This window comes from Protopterus annectens, chromosome 8.part0 (genome assembly GCF_019279795.1).
Source record: "Protopterus annectens isolate FY-2018-M chromosome 8.part0, PAN1.0, whole genome shotgun sequence".
In the NCBI taxonomy this organism is placed as follows: Eukaryota; Metazoa; Chordata; order Ceratodontiformes; family Protopteridae; genus Protopterus; species Protopterus annectens.
In genome coordinates this window covers 1,757,643,150-1,757,664,057 of record NC_056741.1, presented here as the reverse complement: position 1 = coordinate 1,757,664,057, position 20,908 = coordinate 1,757,643,150, and positions in this window count along the sequence as shown.

The window sequence follows — 20,908 nt, the reverse complement described above, 5'->3', positions numbered from 1 at the left end:
TTTCATAACATTGAATTTCATAACACTGAGACCATAACATCGAAAATTCAAAACACTGAAAACCCAAATCATTGAAAACTCATTGAAAGTGTGCTTCATAACATTGAAAACTACATTGCACAAGTAAATAATATCAACTCCAGCCACAACAACACCTAACTAACAAATACACTTTCTACTACGTTTCTTCAGGGCTTAGGAAATTATATTTTTCCACTGTAGTGCAATCTTGGAGTTGGTATATTTAATTTTCAGGGGGTGTGGGGGGGGCAAAGCTTCCCACATGTGGGGTGCAGGGGAGCTTGCCCTCTGCAGAAATGTAGCAGACAGTGTGTTTGTTAGTTAAGTGTTGTTATAGGTGGAGCAGATGTTATTTACATATGCAGTGTAGTTTTCAATGTTATGAAGCACACTTTCAATGTTCTGAGTTTTCAATGTTTTGGGTTTTCAATGTTTTGGGATTTAGATGTTTTGGTTTCAATGTTATGAAATTCAACATTATGAAATTTCAGTGTTATGAAGTAGACCTGTTGAACCATATGTGATATACTGAGCCTATACCTGACAACTGTCCAGAGTTTTGCAGACTGACCACATGTCTGCCTCATATTTGTAGTCAGTGCCTCATACAGTTGTGTATTGTCTGGCACATCACTGGCAACCCATTAAAGACTGAAGTCATAACATAATAGCATACATTTGAATGCCAGATGTCATACCCTGTGGAGTAGACCAGTGAATGTGACACCGTCTTTGCTGGCAACTAAGTGTGCTTTAGTTAGATTCATAAAGTGACACTATTTTTCAGCCTTTGCTCACCAGTGATGTGTGCCTTTGTGCAGATGTCTTGCTCTAACAGGAGCTAGGTGTCTTAGTATGACACCTATGGCAATGCAAGCATACCTTGTCCTATAGTATGCCGACATGTGTGCAGTCACTGACATCTGCTTTGTAGCTGTGGAGAGCACATTAACCTTGCCAGGTTACTCATCCCATCATATGTTTAGACCCCAAATGGAGGGCTGCAAAGCCACAGGAGGAGGAGTGTTGAACATTATCATACACATACACAACTCCAGGCTGCCCAAACAGTATGATGCATGGGATACATCCCAAGTGCAGTTAACAGTTGACAACATATCTACTCAAAACATAGCTAGCTACAGGCCTCCAACCATGACTATGAACAACCACCACAGCTATTGGGACTTGCTTGAATCTGTCAGGATTCAGTTGTCTACCCTGTTCCTGGGTGACTTCAAATACTCAACCATAGTGTGCATGACCTACGCCACCTAAACATGAACGCACAGAGATTCCGCAGGTTTGTCAATGGCAATGCAGTGGATCAGCCAGTCAACACTACTATGACAGATGGAAATACCCTGTACCTGGTCCTAACCAACATGAGTAGCCACTGTAGCACTCTTACAGTGTCATCCTCCTTGGTAAGATCTGACCACATAGCCATTACTGTTTAGGTCACCATCTCTCCTGCCCCCCCCTTGTGAGGGTCAAACAAAATTAACTTTAAACAAATGACTATCAATCTTCTCAGAGCAGGCAGAAGTAGCTTCACAGCCATGGTCCCATCAGTTGGAACTAGCAGCAGTGTCCAGGCCCACACCACAATACTATGTGGGCACCTACATAGCTGTATGGACTCAGCAATACCTGACAGGACAACATCATCTCCCTCAAGGTAGGGTAAACATCCATGGTGGACAGCAGCAATAAACAAATGCCATAATAGGTAGAAATAATTGCTGGACAGGGCCAAGAAGGAACAAGTGTCTTATTGGAAACAATGTCACCTTGGTCTGCACAAGCAAATAAGGTAAAATGTGAATTACCCTAAGGCTATCTTTGAGTGCAGACTGGACACATCCACCAAGGCTACCCACTAGGACTTCCATACATGTGTCTGCAATCCCAGAGGCAACACACAAATCTGCCCTGTAGTGGTGGTCAATAACACCACATACAGCATAGATATAGGCAAATGGCTGAAAACAGGTGAAGTGTAAACATCACCCCCTGTCCCCCCATTGGTACACATGTGCATGCAAAGCACCTGCCTCCCTCACCTCATCATCAGGAAGCAGGTCTGTTATGCCTTCTCAAAGGCAAGACACATAACATGCTAATATGGGTCTGGTGCACAGGGTGACTATAGTACAGTGTAACAATGTCGTGCTGTGTAAGGTTCTGTTTGCTGGCAGTAGTTATGGGTACACATCCAGGTGTATGCCCTTTGTTAGCCATGATGCACTACTGTTGTTAGCACTGCTGACTGACAGTAGTGTCAACCACTGCATTTTGATAGTGTCCCAGGTATCTGTGTGTCTGCATGCTGTGGGCCTGTTGATAGTAGCAATGCTGAGTAAGGATGACTGGAAACACAGTGACCTTTTCATAGCCAAGGTGCAGCTGTATATGTACATGTTTACCAGGTATGTTTACATGCAACAGTGTGTGAGGGGCAATTGTGGCAGACAGTGTGACCTTACAAACATACACACTTACAAACACCTTCACACATACACACATTTGGCACAACTGAGTGCAGACCTCCTGCCTATTTAGTCATCTGTACTATACTGTTACTTAGTTATTACACTTGCCATGGAGCTTACAGGGCTGAAAGTTGTCCAAAGGTACTTCTAAGGGCAATGACATCAGCAGGACTTCTAAAGTAGTGCACTGGGAAGTGCTGTGGGAGGGAAAGTCCTCAAATTACTTCAGCTTACAAACATACATAGTTATAAACTCTTATACATATGCATACACACATTTGTCAGACTCAAGAATAGAACCCCTGCCTATCTAGTTATTTGTACTATAGGGTTATGCAGTTATCGCACATGCTACAGAGCTTACAGGGCTGACAAATGCCCAAAGGTTCTTCTAAGGTGAATGACATCAGCAGGACTACTAAAGTTGGGCACTGGGATGTGTACTGAGTGGGAAAGTCCTCAAAATACTTCAGCCTGCAAACATACACACTTACACACATTTGCCAGACCTGGGACTAGAACCCTCTGTCTATCTACTTACTTGTACTATACTGTTACATTGTCACTGCATGCGCCATGTAGCTGATTGGGCTGGGCCTGTGCAAAGGTATTTCTAAGGGGAATGACATCAGCAGGACTGTTAAAGTAGGGTACTGGGAAGTGTTGTGGGTAGGAAAGTCCTCAGAATATATCATCCTATAAAGATACACACACTTATACACACAATCACACATTTGCCAAAAATGGATAGAAACCCCTGCCTATCTAGATATGTATACTATACTGTTACATAGTTATTGCATGCACCATGGAGCTTATAGGATTGGGGCTGTGCAAAGCTACTTCTAAGGGAATGATATCAGCAGAACTGCTAAAGTAAGGCACTGGGAAGTGTTGTGGGTTGGAAAGTCCTCAGAATTCATCATCCTATAAATATACACACGTACACACGCACACACACACACACACACACACACACACACACACACACACACACACACACACACACACACACATGGAATGGAACCGCTGCCTCTCTAGTTATTTATACTACACTAGTACATAGTTATTGCACACATCATGAAGCTTATAGGGCTGGGGCTGTGCAAAGGTACTTCTTAGGGGAATGACATCAGCAGGACTGATAAATTGAGACACTGGGAAGTGTACTGTGTGAGAATGGCCAAAATCTGTTTCACCTACAAACAAACACACACACGCTTTCACATTTGCTAGGACTGAGATTATACTACAATAGTAGATAGTTATTGCACACATCATGAAGCTTATAGGGCTGGGGCTGTGCAAAGGTACTTCTTAGGGCAATGACATCAGCAGGACTGACAAAGTGAGAGACTGGGAAGTGTACTGTGTGGGAATGGTCTAAATCTGTTTCACCTACAAACAAACACACACACGCTTTCACATTTGCTAGGACTGAGATTATAACCCCTACCTATTTAGTTATTTATACTATAGCATTACACAGTTATTGCACATACTACAGAGCTTATAGGGCTGACAGGTGTGTAATGGTACTTCTAAGGTGAATGACAGCAGCAGTTCTTGTGAAGTAGTGCAATAGGAAGTGTACTGAGTGGGAACAGCCTCATAATACTTAGACCTACAGACACACACACACACACAGAGAGGCAGGTGATGTGATATTAAAACCCTCTCCTCAGTACTATTACACAATGGAGCTTGCCTTCATGCTGGCACATGTGACTGGTTATGACTGGTATGCCACTGTCCACAGCAGGACATCACATTATGCCATTCAGGGTATCCGTGTGTGACTCACTCTGTGTGTGCGTCCCTGTGTGTGTCTCTCTCTATCACTGTCTATCTCTCTCTCTTCCCCATATCTATGTGTGTGTATGCTTGACATATTGTTATCTGTTGCCTATATATATATATATATATATATATATATATATATGTGTGTGTGTGTGTGTCACATGCAGCAGATGCAGATATATCACATATGGGACACATACAGCTAGCTGAGGGTAATCCTCCTGATGGGTGTGTGTAGGGACAGTTAAGGTGTACAAAGCTGCCTGTATGCAATGACTTATATACACAATACAAGTTATATAATCCGATCTGGGTTCCAACATGGCCTGTGATTCCCTAAGTGTAGGAGCATGCCCAGTGTAACTTTCTATAGTGAGAGTGGGACTTCATTCCAGAGATAGGTGTACTCTGGTCCAGTTTTTTGTGTGCTGCATCCATACCTCTCAAAGGTAAACAGGACTTTCCTAAGGTGACTGGGCTTGTTTTAGCAGACATTTTCTGACATATCTGAAGTCTGACATTGCAATGTATTATGTCATTATTTAGTGACAGACATTCTCAGATCATCAGAGTGCTTTACCAGAGGAATACAAAATGCATGATGCCCAGACCAATATTATGAGCCTGACTATGGACATTCTTGCCCAAAAAGGCCAGTTGAGAGGTGTGGCTACAGCCAGTTGACTGATGAAGCTGTGTAAACAGTCCAGCAACCTGGTGATATACTGGCTGGGGATTTCCTGCTTGTGTGGTATTCTTCTTACCTGAAAAGTCATATTCTGGTGTGGTCATACCTCTCAACTGTACATTTTGTGGCAGATTGTCCAGGTGTTTGCCTAGAAGTTTCGTCCAGTCTACATAAACTTACATTTTTATGTCTTTTTAGTTGCATATAATTGAAGACTGACATTACAAAATAATGACAGACATTAATGTTTCAGACTTCATAACCTTCAGACACTTCCTGCTAATGCAATACCCCTTATCTGACCAACTTCCTCAGTATGTAAGGACAATATTTACAACATATGCCTAACATTGTGCCTTTGTCCCACTTTTATATATGACCCTGTCCAGATGTCTTGCTGTCAGAGGTTGGGAGGTATGGGTGTGGGTACAGAGTGCATTCTACTTTGCAGAAATGTCCATTATATGTGTAGTATATTCCTCATTGCACTATGACTTCCAGGTATGTCAGTGGTAGAGCAGTACATAGTAATGTGGTGAACCACTGACAGACAGTTATATATAGGTTGGTAGTTTGCTATGCCATTAATTGGGTATTGGCCCTGAAGCCCTTATAACCCACACAGACAAGAGTGTAGCCCATGTTACAACATGTCAGCGTAGGCCCTGTCCAGCAGGGACACAGGTGGGATCGCAGGACTGTATTATGTTTCCCATGCAATTATATAGGGAGCATATCACTAGGGGTATTGAGGCACTTGGCTTGCTGTTGACATAAAGTGTATTTCACAGATGGGGGAGTGTGTGGTACACGTATCTGTCACACTAACAAGCTTTATTGATATCACAGCCCTGGTTGATGCTGCACCTACAGGTTGATGGAGTGGGCCTTGAGTTCTAGATGTGCAACAGTCCCATAAAGGCAGGGTCTGGATTGCTTTGTATGCCAGACAGGGGTCACCTCAGCAGAGTCTGTATGGAATAAGGAAGTGGGACAATGATGTTAGCCTATCTGTGTAGGGTAGTTGTTTGGGGTTTGGGAAAAGGCCTTAGTGTTTGCAAGACCCTGGTGTGTGGAGTCTACATGGTCTGTGGTGTGCAAGTTCGTGGAGTTATCATGTGATTTTGCCTCTAAGGTGTCCATTGCTTGGGTTTTGTTTTGTTGCAGACCTCCATGTACATGGGTGTGTGCTGTGTATTTGCAGGTGATGTTGACTCCTTACACTGCATGCCACCTATGTTACTGCACAGTCTGTTCTGGTGTGCACATTCTCCATTTGTCTGGCCAGTGGTTCCCCTTCCCCTTATGTGTGACTCTTTGTCTTTTTGTAGTCCAGTCACAGGCTTTGGCCACACTGGTTGTTGTTATGTATTTGTAATTCTGATGTGGGTGAGGTGCATGCCATTACATTGCAGACAGGGGTGTGGACTTCACACCTCTTGAGTGTACCTGATTAGCAGGTTGTCCTTCACTGCACCACTCTATTTGCTGTGGTCCTTAGACAGTTTGTGTTGCTATATGCTATTATGAGGCTACATGTGGGCCTAGCTGTCATACCATCACAGACTGATATCTGCACAGACCCAAATATGACAGTCAGATAAAGGCCCACAAATGGGGACAGGGTGTTAATAATGTTCTGTCAAACATAGACAGTTTGGAGACCAGTTTGGTAAATATTTGTTTGTTATGGGTTTGATGATTGCTTCCCCACTGTCTGTCATTGCTGATTTAACATGATCCTTTCTTGTTTTGCAAATAGTTGGCAGGAAAATGCAATGTTAGGACAAACAGAACAGATATACAAGGCATACTTATGCTCCTTCTGTGGCAACATGTGTCATTCCAGAGGTATGGCTGTTGGCCAGTGACATGTTGTCAGTGGCCAGTGACACAGAAAGGTGGCAGCCTTTTATACACTGGCAGTACACTGACCTTCAAGTATCTTGCTGTCCTAGTAGGCACCATACCTCTCAACTTTTGAGGGCCAGACATCTAGAGAAAGTCATAAGTGATCGGGGGACAGAGTTCTAAATATAAGGACCATTTTTAAGTATTGGCTTTACAAACCTAGAAAGGTGATTCAATAACATGTTTTACATTTCCATGCATGTTTCTATAGGGTATTCAGTATGACACTACAATCTGGCATTATATTCTGACCTTAGTCTTGCATTTTTTTGCCAAGGAATTGACAGACAACCACTATTTAATGTTATACAGACAACAATTATGATGCAAACCTCTGGACATTCTGAAATAGGTCTGTACAGTTGAGAGGTATGATAGGCACTGAGAAAAGTTATTCCAAGCTGTGTACTGTCCATATGTGTGGCCCTGTCCATGATCTGTACAGCTTTCCTGCATTAACAGATATTGACATCTGGACAGTGTGTACATCTTCTACCATAGGTGTAGCTGAAATGCAGAATAGTTGGCACTGCAGTTCTTGGAACATGGCCCTGTCAAAGACAGCACTGTAGTTAGGCCACTAAGGCACAGCTGCCAGGACTAAGTGCTGGCCACATCCTGACAGTATTAACCACACATATACATAGCTCATTCACCCCTGCAAATTGTGGACATGCAACACGTTATCATGTTGATTGGGGCAGCCCTGGCAATGTGTGCTCTGCTGCTATTTCCCTGCAAACATACATGTTACTGTATTTCTATGGGGATATGGGTTTGGGAGGCACACCTGTCAACTGTACACATTTGCACAGAGTGTGCTGATATTTGCTTTACATTTTGGTTTAATTTAGCATAGTATTGTGCCCTGTCTTGGAGACTAGGGGCATATCACTTCAGACCACAGGTCAGATTGTAATGGCACACATTTGAGTTTCAGACTTTTTATCCTTCAGAGCCTTACTGCAACTGCAAGACCTGCTGTGCTATCACTGTGTAAGTCTGTAGGGGGTATTTCATCATTGCCATCATCTGTGGGCCTTTGCCAGACATTTCTTAATGGTTTTCTACAGCTGACTTGCTGGGTGAGGCTGAGGGGTGAGTATGGGACTCCCACACTGACATCCATGCCTGTGACCTATGACCCCCAGTTAGTTGCCCCCCCCCACATATACTGCAGTGGGATTTGTCACCTTGGGTACTACTGCATACTCTGGGGAGGCCAGTATTGGGCAAACATTTCCTGATGTCCAACATAGCTGTCAGTTGTCTGCTGCTTTCCCAGTAGGCCACCCCATTCCATTGCATGAATGCAGCAATACCATAGATATGCTATCAGAACATACTAATCTAGTCATTTATTGTTAAAAAGATTGACTTACCTTGTCCTTGCGGCAGCTGTGAGGATGGTGCTTGAGGTCTGCTTATGTTGGATTCACACAGTACACTGCCTATACATGGTAAGTTACAGGTAATGTGATGTGTGCGACATCCATTTTACTGTGTGTGTGTGTGTGTGTGTGTGTGTGTGTGTGTGTGTGTGTGTGTGTGTGTGTGTGTGTGTGTGTGTGTGTGTGTGTGTGTATGTGTTGGAGAGAGGTGTCAGTCTCTGGGTTCCTACAATGTCAGTGTGTGTGTGTTATGCATTGCCTCTTTGCCAAGGCCAGGGCATACTTGGCATGCCTCCATCTGCCTACAGGGGGTAGTTCAGGAGGTTCCTCCTCCAAGTCCCTCTGTGCCTATGGGGATCATGGCAATGTTGGGAGGCTGAGTGACCCTTTCCCATGCTGTTCCTGCTGCAGCTGTTTCCACAGGATCATATTGTGTAGCATGGCAGATACTATGAACATGCATGCACATGTGGCTGGAGAGTGCTGCAAGGCTCCACCAGATATATCAAGGCAGTTGAACCGTGACTTGAGCAACACAAACACATGCTCTATAATGATCCTGGTATGTGCATGTGCCTCATTATGGCATTCTTGAGTGGGTGTGTGTGCATTTCTGATGGGTATCATCATCCATGGCTCTACTGCATAGCCAGCTTACCCACCAGATGGCCATATGGGATGTCCCCACTGGAAAATGCCTGGTAAAGCTGTGACAAATGCCAGATGTGTGAGTCATGACAGCTTCAAGGGCTGCCAGCACACACATTAAAGAGAATGCCTTGGGCATTGCACATGGCCTGGCAGTTGATGGAGTGGAAGCCCTTGTAGTTTACATAGACTCTACCCTGTTTACCGGGTTGTGCTCTGATGTGGATGTGTGTGCAGTCTATTGCACCCAGTACCTTCCTGGTAGTCTGCTATGTGGGGGAAGAGACGCATATTGCTGATCCTTTCCTCACGGGTGTTGGGGGAAGTAAATGTGCTCACCTGCATGTGGTAGCATGGCACCCAGAAACTGGTGGAGTACCCTGGATGCAGATGCCTGTCAGACCCCCATCTTGTCTCCAGTAGGTCTTTGGAAAGAACCTGTAGCTAGTATTCTTAAGGCTACACATACCTTGGTATCCACTGGGATGGGTTTCCCTCTGTTGGCTGTGGATCTGAGGTGAGGCCAGTACAGCTCAATGAGTTGCTGAAGTATGTCTCTGTACACCCTGTAGTGCTCTACTATCTCCAGATCATGTAGCCCCTGATAGATTACCCTGAGTCTGAACATTCTTCTCCTCCTCCTCAGTCTGGGGTGGTTGTCAGCATTATCCTCCTCACTGCCCTCAGCCTCTAGCACATAGTGATGTATCAGAGCAATGGCAGCCCCTAACATTTTGTCAGTTAAAATTCCCCCGAATGTGTACACCAATGATGCAGAGTTTGTGGGAAAAAAAACAGACTGAAAGGTGTTTGCATAGTTTATACCGTTGTGTTGCAGATGCTGCCTGTGTGATCGGCTGACTATGATGCATTCCACCTGCCAGGTCTATTTGTGCTTGACTGCTTTTATTCTGCTATTTCCCTTTTTTTGTTTTTTCCCCTCCCCATTTCCACCCCTTTTAAGCTCTGTGGCATGCTGCACAAACCCACTGCCCAAATGTAAACAGTTTTGCTATTTCCTGAGATTTTTGTTTTGTTTAAGACCAGGTGTCCACCGCACAAACCTGTTTAGCCAAAGTAAACAATTTTAAGCAGAAATGGCCCTCCCCTGGATGTGAACATGCTCCTCATTTCATGGAATAAGTAAATACAGCCTCAGACTCACCCCCTTGCTTAGCTGTGCTTAGCTAAGCTCAAATGGTATCTGTGGAGCTCCAATGTGTTTACACCAAGCATGACACACCCCTTTTCATGTCAGTTGCTTTTCCTGCTTATACTGCAGAATTATAGCTCCTACATGATTAGGTGCATTCAAACACAGTCTCTGACTTTGTGATTCAGTAAATTTTGCTCATTTGTATACCCCACTGCCATATTCCCTTGTTACACCACTACACTGGAACCTTTCTCCTTAGCAACCACTGTTCCCTGTTATTGTTTTGGTTCTGCATGCTACTCACTATAATGGTAAAATGCAGATTTCACTTATAATTGTCTTTTCACATTTTTATTTTCTGCACGATCGCATTTGCACCCCACTACACTTAAATGGTCCAAATTGGCCAAAAAAACTTTTAGTTTTTTAATTTTGAAACTATATTCCATGCCAATGGCCATATTTTGGCCATTGGCATGCCTAATGATTATAATACATGCTTTACATTGAGCTGTCATGTCCCAGTTTTGATTTTTGCATAAATCTATTCAGTTAGCCCAATACATTTCTGCAGTGGCCACTATTCTGGCACAGGTGCCTGCCTGCTTACTGAATCACTAATTTACCTCATCTGCATGGTTTTCACCAGCAAATGAGGTAATTAGCATTATTCACTGGTGTCCATGCAAGAATCCTGCGGCCAGGCTTGTGCATGCCCCCAGCCTTGTTTACTGAATCACACAAACTCCAAACTCCATTTTCGGGCCATGCCACTGTTCAGACATGGGATTTTAGTTTACTGAATCCGAGGGCCTAACTTTGCTGGAGTTGTACATTGTCACATTTGTAGGTATGCTATTGTGACCATGTGTAATAATAGGTCATGGTTAATTCAAGGACCATATGCCTTGGAAAGCATTGTACTCACTCATCCATGTCAGGTGCTGTGTTACCTTAGGAGAACTACATAAAGGTGATAACATGTTACATTTCAGCATCTGTCATGACACTGACTAACAATGGCATGCTGGGATGTACATACAAGCAAGACTCTATTGCTAATGGCATTATCAATGACTATTGATGAGATATGGAAAGTATCCCCACCCCTCTACTCCTACGCCACACAAGCACAAAGTGTGAAAGATGTGACTATATTACAAACCATAATTCCATGCTGTCTCACACACAGGTCAGTACATATGACAATTAGCACTTTGCCAAGATTCACACCTCACCTCCTACTCCACCCACACCCGTATCATACATACCTGCATGTGTGCAGCTTCTTACCAGCCATGTACACAAATAACAGACATCTCAGAAACCCAAATGAAAGCTCACTACACATAATCATACCTCTGCAGAACACAGTATTCATAATAGTGCATGCTCCACTATCTCACTGGTCAAACACCTGAAGCAAAACACAAAATCAAATGTATTATTCATAAATAATTATATCATGAGACACATTTATGTCCCTCTCACCAGGCTTCATATGGGATAGGTCACAGTTAGCTGCCTGTGAGGTGCCATTTTACACCATACCACCATACCTCTCAACTTCTTAGGTTCATAAGTTCATAGGTAGGTACTAGGCTATCGGCCCTAGGGCCTACACAAGCCAAGCCAAAAAGGTACCCTGGCTTTTGCCACCCAAGAAAATTATTTTCCTGTGCCACTGTTGAGCAGAGCCACAGAAGTGATCCCCGGGGTGAATTTCCTATTTCCCATCCAATCATCACGATTTTTCTTGAAGAGTACTAATGAAGAGCTTTGTTTGATATAGATAGGTATTTTATTCCAGAGTATGGGAAGTCTCTGGGACAGGAATCTATCCCACTGGCATGTTCTGTTTATTGTGGTGACAAGGTTTAGGTCCCTAGAGTGTGTAGCTCGGAGGGATTGGGACTTCTTTAAGTGGCGCATGTCTAACAGCTCTGGGTTTGACATAGATTATATGTTAGGCAGAGATCACCTCTGAGTAGGCGATATGTGACGGAGTAAAGCTGGAGTTTTTTGAGACAGTCCATGTAGGGCATCTGTTTGAGGCCAGTAATCCTTTTTGTGAGGTATTTCTGTGGCCTTTCCAGTTGTTGTAGATGTTTTGTGAGGTACATACCAAAAGGGCCATTGCACTCTATAATGGGTCTAATGAGTGATAAGTAGAGGGGAACAATAACCTCTTTTTTCTGGATGAGAAACCTTTTGTGATGAGGTATGCCACATAGAAGGATTTCCTGACTACTGTGGCGATGTGATAATCAAAGAGAGACTACTGTCCACCTGTGTCCCAAGATCTCTTATCACACTTTCGGTGTTAAGTATACTACTGCCTATATTGTAGTTCATGGGTACAGAGTTTTTACCAAAGTGGATGACAATGCACTTTTTGGCATTGAGCTTGAAGCCATAGCTTTGACACCAGGTGTCTGTCTCAGTGAGGCCCTTTTGTAGGATGTCCACATTGTTAGGATTTTCGATTATGGCTTCTAGTTTGCAGTCATCTCCGAACTTAGTTAGTCAAAGACCTTCTGTGTTAGCCTGTACTTCAGAGGAGTAGGTACCAAACAGGAGAGGACCCAGGACTGAACCCTGTTGTACTCCACTTGTCACCGGTCTGAAGTTGGATTTGAAGTTTGCTACTTTCACAGTGTGGGTTCTGTCAATGAGCCAGTTGGCAACCCATCTTGTGACATAGGGATTTAGTGAGTTTATCTATAATTTCAGAGTGGGGTATGGTGTCAAAAGCCTTGGCAAAATCTAGATAGGCTGCGTGAACCATCTTACCCTCGTCTACGGCTTTGGTGACTGCTTCAAAGAAGTCTATCAAGTTTAGGAGACATGATCTGCCTTTTACAAACCCGAACTGGGTGGGGTCCAGAGTTTGGAAATTACCAATGTCATTGTTTATAAGTTCCATGATGGTATGTTCCATGGCCTTGCAGACCAGGCTCGTCAGGCTATAGGGGCGGTAGTTCCCAGGGTCTGTGGTAGCTCCCCCCTTGTGGAGTGGGATAACCATCACTGTGCGCCATTCAGCGCGTACAAAGCCTGATGTGAGGCTATGACTGAACATGGTACTTAGGTGGGGTGCCATTAGCAGGCTGGACAATAAGAAGTGGACATTGCTGTATGACAGTAGGAGTGAGGGAGACCCCTAAAATGGGGGTAACACCCTCCTCAGCTAAAACAAGCAAATAGTGTTGTTGTGACACCCTGAAAAAGAAAGTATGTTACAGCTTCACTCCCCTGTCCTCACCACACATGCCACATGACATCCCTACAACCTGTCCCATACCTTCTATATCTACAGAGCAGGTCATAAATGGCCTTTCTAAGGAAGAACCACAACATCTATTGGACCTGCTGAGATCCAGGCTGTGTCCTACATAGGATCCAAAAGGATTACTAATATCATTGGGAGCTCCTTGCAATCATAGTGTAACCACTAGCTGCATCCCAGCTGACTGGAAAATGGCAAATGTTATCCCTTGTACAGAGGTGGTGCATCCACTGACCACAGGAAATATAGACCTACTAGCCCGAGTAGCCATATCTGTAGGCCCATGTGACAAATCATCATGGACCTGATCAGGAAAGATACATGTAATCTACACACAGTTGACCCACAACATTTTGGATGTTTGGAAGGAAGATCATGCCTGTTAAACTTGGTGGACATGTGCCCCCTGGACTTATCCAAGCTGTGTGGCACTATCTCCCTCTCAGGCATCATTGACAAAATCATCCAAGTATGCATCAACAGTATTATCTTTAGAGGGGGAGCTAAGTGGCTCACTGATAGAACTAATACTCAAAATAGGGGAATCCACCTCCAGTAGCTGATCTGTAACCAATGGTGTTCCACAGGGCTCAGTCCTGGGCCCTCTACTGCTTGGAATCCATATTACCAAAGTACAAACACAAATGTCTATGGCTGATAAGGTTGGCTGATGCTTGCAAACTAGGCGTGGTCATACAGTCTCCCAGTTATGTTGATCTCCTACAAGAGGGTCTTCATGAACAGATGCTTGTTGACATACTCATGGCTGAAAGCTCCATGAAAATATATATGTAGTATCATTTCCATCTGCAACACCAATGTTCTTGGTAAGTAGCACATCAGTAGAAACATACTCAGGGGTGATAGACCTGGGCACATAGGCCAGACCACACAAGTTTACACCTACTTTATCAAAGGTCACCATGTCTTCCCTGTAGTAAGAAGGCAATTATATCATACTCATGTCATAACTGTGGGAACTGTCACCCAAAAATGATGTAGTTATAACCTTCATGTATTCTTCCCTCATCATGCCAATATTTGAATGCAATGGCCAATTTGTCATGTAACTTTCTAAGCACCAGTGGCAATTGCACACAAAGCAAAAGAACTTCATGTCACTAGTATCTGTCCTATGGGAATTGTCTGAAATAACTGTCATTGTAGTCTCTGACATATAGACTACTCAGAAGTGATCTCTGGCTTGCATACAGAACAATGTCTGACCCTGCTTTATTGGAAATGCTGCATATCTGTAGGTGGAATGGTACATGCAGTACTCGCTGTAAGGACATTAACCTGGTATGTGATATAATTAATACATGCTGGTAGGGGAGATATGTCTACCAGACTTTAACAAACCTTTAAAACAGACTCCCACCTAACGGCAAACAGTGCACCTTACTGACCCTCTTCAGATGTAATCTGTATGATTGCCTGACTGATTGTAATTTCACCACACGGCTTCTGCAATATGTGCTGATTGTGTAAATAAGAGTAAGAACTTGACTAGGATTGTAAGGGCCTTAGGGCCATTTACGTTAGTAAAGTCCAATGATGCTATGATCCCATACACTGATGTAAAATGCTCTAACATCCACACACACACAAACCTTGCTACATTGAGAATATCATCACTACTATTTAATGTTTGCAGGACACTGCACTGCACACACTCCAGGTTGGCTGCAATTAGATTAAACCCCCTACGTATCTAATGGCACACATGACAAATCACAGTACGTAATGCATGTGCCACATCTCAAGTCTTCTGTGAGAATCTCTTTAGGCAAGCTTATGCTAGATGACATCAGCAAGCCTTGTGGTCAGGAATTTGGAGGCTCATGTCATCTGCTACCTCATTCTAAGTCAGAGATATAAGCAAACACATTAAGTGGCATGGACTGAGATTAGAACCCTTACTTATCTGGTATTACACAGTAGAGATCACAGTTCTTATCTGATGCACCACCGCTGAAGTCTAACATTAGAGTGGTAGTTGGCAGTCTTAAGGTACATGACATTATTGAGCCTTGTGGAAGAAAGGTGTTTGGAGGTCAGCATCAACTGCAAGGGGCAAAAAGTTTACAACCATTGCAGCTTGGTTGTCAATGTGAGATTCCCATTTGTTTATAGGGAGATGCACACACACACACACACACACACACACACACACACACACACACACACACACACACACACACACACACACACACACACACACACACACACACACACACACACACACACACACACCAAGTGGTCTGGAGGGAGACTGGAATCATACCTGTCTAGTTTTATTCACTATAGCTCACAGAGCTTATTGCATGTGCCACAGCTGAAATATAACATTATACTGGCAGTTGGTAGTCTTAAGGTACATGACATCAGCAGGCCCTGTGGAAGACAGGTGTTTGGGGGCTGGCATCAATTGCAATGACCAAAAAGTGCAGAGCCATGAGAACCATTGCAGCTTGGTAGTCAATGTTGGGTTCTCATTTGTTCATAGGGAGATGTATATACACACACACACACACACACACACACACACACACACACACACACACACACACACACACACACACACACACACTCACACGCACTGGCCTGGAGAGAGATTGGAACCCTACCTATTTAGTTTTATACACTACAGATCACAGTACTTATCACATGCACCACAACTGAAGTCTGACATTAGAATGGCAGTTGGTAGTCTTAAGGTACATGACATCAGCAGACATTGTGGAAGACAGGTGTTTGTAGGCTGGCATCAACTACAAGGGCCAAAAAGTGCACACCCATTGCAGTTTGGTAGTCATTGTGGGGAATCTCGGTGATTGTGTAGAGAGATGTACACACACACACACACACACACACACACACACACACACACACACACCTGGAGTAGAACTGCTACCGATCTAGTCTTATACACTAAAGATTATAGTCCTTATCTCATGCAACACAGCTGAAGTCTGTTTTACATATGACTGCAGGTGAACTACTTGTGGAGTACATAAACTAGACTTGTGTTGAACAATGTATGTAGCCTGTAGAGTGATATTGCTTCTTACTGTTATCTGCATCTAGTAGCCAAGCAGTCAGATAACTATTTTTATCCTAGTTATGTGGCTACAGCAACCATTTTGGCCATATGCAGCTGTTTGCATTTGGATGGGAAGCCTGTGGGCAAAAACAATTTGCCCTGTCAATGCATGCATAGACAACATTATACACTACACCACCTGTTCACCTGTTAGTGTATGTGTGGTGACATCCAGCAGGCACAGGATGTTGTAAGTAAATGCATTATTTACTGTTGAGCCCTTACTTTTGGTCCATTGAGCAATATTATGTATGCATCATAGTGCAGCTTTAATTACTATTATCAGGGTATAAAGTACAATACAGACATACACACACATTCTGAGTGAAGAGCAACAGAATTGCACTCTGCTTACTACATGTATGAACATGCCCAGTGGCATTTCTGTTAGTTATAAACTGACTCCAGCCCACACCCACCTGTACTCCAGTCCAGGATTTTGTGTGTTACACAAAATAACATATGTCACTGTGTATGCACCACTGTATTTTGTTCAAATTGACTACGAATTTCTAAAGTTGTCTGATGTAATTAATATGTGACTGAGGTTAATAATATTATACCACACAGACTGACAGTCTGCAAAACACAACACAGTAATACCTCACATCCAAAAGAAGTGGATACTTCTAGATTAGAACCATGTACACCATCTCACAAATTAATTGCCTGCTCCTTTGAGCTACACAAGCTGCTTGACAGACAGGCATCATTCATCACACAATAACCTGCATAAATATGTACATTGTTATTCCTGCATTAACTCATTCACTCCAGTGGCACTCAGGAAGTTTCTACTGTAACCTCCAATGGGCGGAGCCTAAGTCCTTTCAGAGAATCAAAGCATGTCCTCACATTTCAAATAAATTTTCATATTCTGGAATCATAGGATTATGAAAGAAGTATAAATGATAAACTCTTCAGCACAAACTATCTTTATAGCGGTGGTATTCTTTAGGTTCTCAGTCTTAAACTGAACTTTAGAAGTTGCAGTATACACAGTGGTGGTAATTCAATAAACCTTACACAGAGTGAATTTCCATGTAGGAATTGTGGTAAGGCTCGAACATGGAACATGGCCACCGAACGATCCAGGCAACAAAGTTCGGGGTGTGAATGAGCATCCCAACACTGTGCAGACAAGGAGGTGTCTGTTGAATGCAAATCACCTCATCTGCTGATAAAAACATGCAAATGAGGTGATTGTGTAATCCAGGAAGCATAAGGACACCCATGTAGGTGCCATATACGACTGAAAAATGTACATGGTTAGTAACCATGTACCGGAGGATAACATTTAAAATGGGGCTGTAACAGCCCAAATAAAAGGTTGTATAATGTGGAGTAGGCATGCAAATGGCCAAAACTATGGCCAGTGATGTAAAAAAGTAATGCAATATATTAAAAATTAAACTTTTTTTAAGACATATGCCACATTTAAATGGGACGCAGTGATGTGCAAACATGCTATTTTGCAAAAAAAATAAATAAATAAACAGTGTAAAATATGACATTTAAAGCTATTTTGATTTTTTCCATTATAGTGGCCAGCATGCAGAGTCATGCAATGGCAGGTTATAGTGGTTGCTAAGGACATAGGCTCTGGTGTAGTGTAGTATTGATGGTATACATAATTAGGTGTATGTAAATGAGCCAGGTTTATTGAATAGCAAAATGGACCACTGTGTCTGTAGGTACTAACTGTGTAAGGGCTAGAACCATGGCAGTGTAGGCAGAAGAGAGTACTGAGGAGAAAAGGGTGTGTGTCACGGCATGAATAAGCTGATTGGAGCTTAGCAGTACCTGTTTGTGCTCAGCTTAGCACACCTAAGCAGGGGTGCGTTTCTGATGCTGCTCAGCTCGGTTTAGACCTGCAGCACTTGTTTTACCTGGTTAAAGAAAAGCTAAGTGTGTGCCCGTTTTCAGGAGAGGGTCTAAACTGCTGATCAATGTTTGCACTACAACAGCGGGTTTCTGCGGAGTGCAGTGAGGCATAGCAATGGTGGAAATTTTAAAAAATGCAAGGAAATAGCCCACAAAAGCCAATCAGCTATAAATGACTGATAAGCCCTCTTCCACTCACACTGGTCCATTCAAAACCCTGAATAATATAGCTGGCAGGTGGAATGTATGATAGTCAGACAATCACAGAGGCTGCATCTGCAGCACACCACTATAAAGTATGCATACATCCTTCAATCTGATTTTTCCCACATACTCTGCACCATTGGCATGCACACTTGGGAATTTTAACCAATAAAATAATAGAAGCTGCTGCTGCTTTGCTACATCTCTACGTGCTACAGGCTGAGGTCAGTGATGATGATGATAGTGATGATGATGATGCTGACAATAGGCCCAGACTGAGGAGGAGAAGAATGTTCAGACCCAGGGTAACTTTTCAGAGAGTACATGAGCTAGAGATGGTAGAGCACTACATCATTGACAGGGACATACTACATCAACTAACCGAGCTCTGCCACATTCACCTCAGACCCTGAGCCAGCAGAGGGGAACCTATCCCAGTGGAAACAAAGGCATGTGTAGCCTTAAGAATACTACCTACAGGAACTTTCCAAAGACCTACTGGGGACATTATGGGAGTCTCACAGGCATCTGCATCCAGGGTATTAGATGTCTTGCTAACACATGCCAGTGAGCACATTTATTTTCCTAGCACTCTGGAGGAGAGGACCACCAATATGTGTCTCTTCCACCGTGTAGCACACTATCCATAGGTACTGGGTGCCATAGACTGCACTCATGTGCACATCAAAGTACCACCCAGTGAGAAGGGTAGAGTCTACATCAACCACAAGGGATATCACTCCATCAACTGCCAGGTTGTGTGCAATGCCCAGGGCATTATCATCAATGCATGTGCTGGCAGCCCTGGCAGTTATCATGACTCTCACATCTGGCATGTATCACAGCTGTACCAGGCATCTGTAAGGGGGAAGGGGGGCATCCCATATTGTCATCTAGTGGGGGATGCTGGCTATGCACTGGAACCATGGATGATGACACCCTTCAGAAATGCACACACACCCACTGAAAAACGCCATAATGAGGCACATGCACAAACTAGGAACATCATAGAGCATGTGTTTGGGCTGCTCAAGTCACAGTTCAGCTGTCTCAACATATCTGATGGAGCCCTGCAGTACACTCCAGCCACATGCGCACACATGCTCATTGTATGTGCCATGCCACACAATATGATCCTGCAGAAACAGCTGCAGCAGAAACAGCAGATGGAAGGGACACACAACCCCTCACCAATGCCAAGGTCCCCACAGGCACAGGGAGACTTGGAGGAGGAACCCCCTGCACCTATCCCTATAGACAGATGTAGGCATGCCCAGTACACCCTGGCTTTGGCAAAGAGACAACGAATAGCACATACACTGACAACATAGGAACCTAGGGACTGACACTTCACTCTGACTCACATACACACAGTAAAAAGAATGCCACCCAGATCACACTACCTGTTCCTTAGCATTTATAGGCTGTGTACTCTATGCATCTGACAGAGTCAGCCATGAATCACTGTCTTCTCACCTGTTGCAGGCACAAGGTAAGTCACTCTTCTTAACAATAAATTAATGGGGTAGTAGACTGTGGTAGCATATTTACGGTATTGCTGTATGTATGCAAGGGAATGGAGTGGGCTACTGGGATAGCAGCAGACAACTGACAGCTACGTGGAACAACATGAAATGTCTGCCAAACACTGGCTGCCTCAGATTATGCAGTAGTCCCCATGGTGGCCAAACTCACTGCAGTATATGTGAGGGACTAACAAACAGTGGAGTCATAGGACTGATGTATGGATGTCAATGTTGGTGTTCCATACATACCTCTCAACCTCTTACAGCAAGACATCTGCTTAGAAGACATAAAGAAATTTGTGGCAAAGGCCCAAAATAGGGACAATTATGAAATACTCCTCTGACAAACTTAGAAAGTTATATAATAACAGGTCTTGCAGTAGCATAAATTCTTTGAAGGGTAAGAAGTCTGAAACTCAAATGTCTGTCATCACTTTCTAACTTCAATCTTTATTGACTTGCCAGTATTTTCCCAGACAACCACAATGTTATGAAAAATGGGCCCAAAATAAGAGGCATATATCTAAGCAGTATACAAAACAGTGCACAGTTGAATGGTATGCACCCCTACCCCCAACATATCCATGCTCTCATAGAACCGCAGTAACATTTAGGTTTGTTAGGTTATAGCAGCAGACCACACATTCCCAGGACTGTCCCAATCAACTTGCTAACTTGTTCCATTTCCACAATATACAGGGGTCGATGTGCTATGTATGTGCATGGTTAATAGTGCCAGGAAGTAGACAGCACTTACTGGTGGCTGTTGTAGCTTACTGGTCTACGCAC